Here is a 5,471-nt window from a genome sequence, read left to right on the forward strand (position 1 = left end):
ACAATATTTTGCCTTTTATTATAAAACAAACAATAATACTAAGAACAACCACAACAACAAAAGAAAAACAAAGACCCCCTTCCCCGTTTCCCTCAACTCAGCAATCACACACTAAACCAAACTGACAAGAACGCAGCGATACATGAAACTTTTCTTCCTACCACTACCCACATTCCCACATACGTACATTGAGTGTTTACAAACAGGCGACATCTGGCGGGGAAATAAAAAGAGAGATCCCTTCATCAAAATCGTCATCATCATCATCTACCTAGAACAGATCTTGACAACAACACTACGAATTCTTTTGCTTTTTATTCCACATTATCGATATGTGCCCTAGGGCATGCATTTCTGTGAAAAATCAGTTCGAAAATGTTCTCAATAGAAATTGTTCCGTTTTCCCTACAACAGTCACTACATTTTTTCAGCGGAATCAAATCATATCATCACTTGTTGCAATGAGCATTAAAATCCAAAAATTCCATTTCCACCTGAAACTCTGAATGAAGTGAGACGATCATCGACATTTCTGCTTTCGTCAATGATTTGTCGTTTATACTCCTAAATATGCTTGCAGTGACTCGTATAGGCTGACATATTTATGTCAGGACATCTGCTTGACAAACAAAAAATAATTATTCTGTCTTATTCAAGATATATGAGAGCCGGGAACTTGAAAATATAAACAATATTGTGTGTGTTTGAGACACGGTACACAATTGTGAAAAAAAAAATATCAAACTAAATTCTTGAAAATTATGCCAAGAAATGAGAAGAAATTCATTTGGATGGAAAGAGTTTCAAATTTCCGAAATAAAAAAGTGTCTGGTTATTTGTCAAGCATGGCATACTCAGAAATGTCAAACTGTAACGAGCGAAGAATATGCTTATAACGCCTAAGTAAAGTCGAAAATCTATTGAATGTGAGACATGTTGCATGTATTTCGATAAATAAACGCATTCAGAAGGATTCTCCAAGCTGGAAGCTGCAGGCGCATATCATGTATACCTCCGTACAATGGATAAAAATTAAATAAAAAGTGAGGAAGATCACAAAGCATTTTCTTGAAGGTTTAATATTTTGGTCCTTACGGGATCTGCAATATGCCCTTTCTACTATTTGAAAGAACGCACTTAAAAATAGAAGAGAAAATGTTGGGCAGTTGGCTCTTATCATACAATTGCATAATATATGCATAAATCTTACCCTATTTAAGTTAAATATTCAATTTCGGTACCATCCTTCTCGCGGTTATTATTTCATAAATAACATACCGGGTTAAAACGGCTAAATGTCTAGTAAGAAAATGTAAAAGTTGGTTTGACTTGTCTGACATTTACCAAACAGCTTTACTTGTTTTAAGGACAGGCAAACGATTTTCCAGTTGTTGAAGTTGTTTGTATCCGTACCTTCTGATATGGGGTTTAGCTTACATTTTCTAGATTTCAGAACATTTGCCAATGTCATAGCACTACTCCCACCACTCCCTAAAAATGAATTTAGGCGGACTGTGCTCCGAGACAATGTCAATGTAATTTCATGATAACACAACATATCAAAATAAAACTTCTCCATTATTATAAAATGGCACAATTGAAAGCAATAAAGTGTAGCAGCCTTTTAGGCGCGCACACATTTCGCTCACTTGACAAGAAATGCTATTGTTTGTCAACATAGCTCTGATCTGTTTCTTAGCAAACGACAAAACACACTGCAGAGTTCTCAATTTCTTCGAACTGAGGCTAACAAATCTCACTGTACCAAAACAAAAATGTAACCTTCCCATCCCTATTTTTTTGGTTCCTTATTTGTCACCGGAGCTGGAGGCCGGCCAGTCTTCTAGCCGTGTTATTCACGACCACTATCCTGTACACGAGGAAGTGCTGTTTGTTTAGTTTAAGTGACACTTTATAGCATGATAATCACAATTGTTTTTGTTAATCGGATGCCGTTGGCATTGGCGTACGAGGTCGTACCTCAAAATTGTTTCATTTTCATAGGTTAATCAATTGTTCTATTTACATCCATTTATTCATAACATTTAACGCAACTAACAAAAGAGCAACCACAAATGCATATTCAACATAAAACCAACTACAGCAAAATAATAATAAATTCAATTTATTCTCGAAACAAAACCAAGCAAAACAAAAACAAATAAAATGTATCTGAAATAATAAAAAGGACAAGACATTAAATTGACTTTTGCCACTGTTGTTTTATTTTAACTAAAAAAAAAGAAAAAAAAATTCAAACCACTGCTGAGTCGAGAGGGAAGTATGGGGGATAATATCTGCCAAAGTGGGGGAAGGTTTTTAACAATTGATATTGGATTCCAAAATGTTTGCATTTCATGTTTAATGACTGTAGCATCAGTTCACAACTGATGGCTAATTACAACACTTGGATCGTGGTGAAATTAAGAAGGTAAAGCATTTCCATATCTGCATTTTCTGTAATTTACCTTGTCAAATTTCAGTGGATAAAAACGAGGTTCCCATCCCTGATTTGTGTACATACAATGGATATATAAATATAAAGTTTGACAATGAGATGCTGTCCAGTGAATAATGTTGGAAAAAAATATTAACATAGGATTGCATGACTTTACATTCTTAATTTTACCATGACTTGAATTTGTTGCCAGCAAATTTATTAGAGCACCCAAGAAGTGCTGTCGCTGTGAAATCTATGCAGCACTGCTGGCAGCCACAGTCATCAACTGCAACAACGAAAACTGTTGCTTTGCTGCGTTCAATTCCACATCAGATTACGTCGTTTGTGATAGGGCTGTGGAATATTCCCAGCTAGGGGCGATAATTGAAGAAGATAAACAAGAAATATTTGAAAAGCTAAATTAAAATTAAATTTTAAGAATCACTGACATTTTCAATGTTAGCTTTTTTTGGTTGGTCTTGTGTGAAAGCACATGATGTTAACATTTTCGCAGTACAGCAACAGTTTTCGGTTTTTCTCTGATGACTGTGACTATAGACAAATGAAATTATAGACAAATGAAAATAGAGACACCGTTTCAAAAAAGTCGGATAACCAGATGTTGCCTATATCGTTACAGGGGTATAGTAAAATTCTTCTCAATTCTTAAATGTAAAAAATATCAAAAACTGTCCGATATTTATCAGTTAAAAATTGTTCTATAATAAAAGAAATGTGAAAAGTACGTTATGACATCGAAAAATGAAAGACGATTTTATTCTAGATCAAATATGAGCATATTATCAACAACGTTTAGGTATTTTATACCCTCCGCCATTCTATGGAGGGTATATTAGCTTTGTCATACCGTTTGTAATTCCTCGAAATATTCATGATAGACCCTGAAAAGTCTATATATTCTGGTTTAGCGTAAAATTCTAAGACGACTTTGAGATGTCCGTCTGTCTGTCTGTATGTTGTAATCACGCTATCTTTCGAACGAATTGAGATAGAAAGCTACAATTTTGCACGCATGAGTATTTTGCCAGTAGGTAGGTTAAGTTCGTAAATGAACCATGTAGATCCAGGTTTTCATATAGCCTCCATATAACGGTACCGACCGATATTCGGTACTTTGATGATTTTAGCGAAATCATTCACCCGAATTGTTTCAAATTTTGTATTTGAAGTTTGTAAAGGGTACTACAGCCTATGCCTAAAAAATTCGTATGCAGGTCCACCCACGTCTTCGTATAGCACCCATAAAACGGTACCTCTCTATATTCAGTGTTTTTATGATTTATCGACATTATTTACCTGAATTGAAATTTCGTATTTGAAGATTTTAATGGGTACTACAGCCCATGACAATTACTTATGCGGGTCCGCGCCTTCGTATAGTCCCCGTATAAAGTTCGTCATTTAACCGTTATTTTTCGCAATTTTTTAAAATTTTTCAAGTTCCTTCCAAATAGTGGTGGGTATTAAAAGTTTTTGGAGGGTATTAAAAGTTTTTACTCGATTTATTTATTCCTAGCATATTTAATTTTCTAACAATGTTTTATGGTATGTTTACATTGGAACTTTTTGCCGGTGTAAATTTCTTGATGACGATTGGGTTGACGTATATGCAATGGAATTGGAATGGACGGTTTAAATCCACGGTGTTAACTGACAAAATCCGGTAATCTTCGTCGTAGACAGATGAAATGAGAGCTGAAGAATAATAAAAGGGTATATAAACAAACAACCTTCTGCATTACCAGGTAATGAGTAACAAGTCCGACTGAATGTTTTGAGTTTCTTACTTAACGTCGGCAAATAGAAAAAAAAACAGGTAATACAGTGAATTGTTCCAGAGGATGTAAGACACTCAGTAACCTTTTATATATGCGGAAAAATAACGCCGAGAGTAGTTAGTTTAACCACAAACCATATCGTTGCGTGTTCAATACTATCTACGACAAAAATCGGATTCTAAAACCAAGAACAATCAATTTTTTCAACTTACTTCAGTTAAGACCTTCTTGTAAATAATAATGGGCTAGTCGGTTGATTTGTAAGTAGTTATGATTGCCAAAAATTGGTTAGGATATTCATTGCTGGACAATGGAAGTTTTGCAGGCATCATTACAGGCAGTGAATGAATCAATGAAAAATAAAAATGTCAAATGTTATTCGTTTTCTAAAAACCGGTTAGTTTATGAAAGGAAACCAGCTTTATTTTGTAACACAGTGTAAATGGCATACTTCATAAAGAAGCGACAACTACTTTCAATGGTCTCCGCTTCACCTCCCAATATGTTAGTTAGGTTTTGTATTGAAAAGTTGTAAAAAGGCAACGACAATGAGTGTAATGCGCAACCACACAACATTCACGGAAAACATGCATTCAACATTTGTGGGAAGCAAATTATAAATTGTCCGATGAAAAACTTAGATTAAGTTGGCATACCCTCTTTCGGTTACGATGTAGTAGCACAAATATTTTTTTTATTTTAATATGACTAATTTGTATGTCAATTCATGGCTGCTCCTCGCCCATAGATCAAGACTGCTAAGTAATGATCATCGCCATCAGCACTACTGAACTAATTTGATCAAATATTCCTTCCCGGTCCACCAAATTTGATGCATATCGGATTGTTCCACTGCCCAATACCACCATACAAGTGGTGCGAGTGAATGTGGACAAGCGGCGCCATCCGCTGCAATCAAATGCTAACTGGTTTTCACACAACACCTCAGTTAAGGACACATCTTTCACCCATTTTCTAGTCCAGCCAAGCAGCCGTGTCAAAGACACATGAAACGGAATTGGCCATCAGTGCGCGATTACTGGAACCAATAAGTTGTACCACATTTTGGTGAAGCAGAGCATGCGCGAATTATATGCTTGCATTTCCCAACTCAACACACACAATCGCCGATCCGCGAATAAAGGCGAGACGAGTCAATTAAAAAAAAAAGATGAAAAAAGCACGCAATGAAACCAGTCGTAAAAAGTAATCTCCTTCATTTTCAAAACGGG

This window comes from Musca domestica, unplaced genomic scaffold (assembly GCF_030504385.1).
Source record: "Musca domestica strain aabys unplaced genomic scaffold, Musca_domestica.polishedcontigs.V.1.1 8, whole genome shotgun sequence".
NCBI classification, from domain to species: Eukaryota; Metazoa; Arthropoda; class Insecta; order Diptera; family Muscidae; genus Musca; species Musca domestica.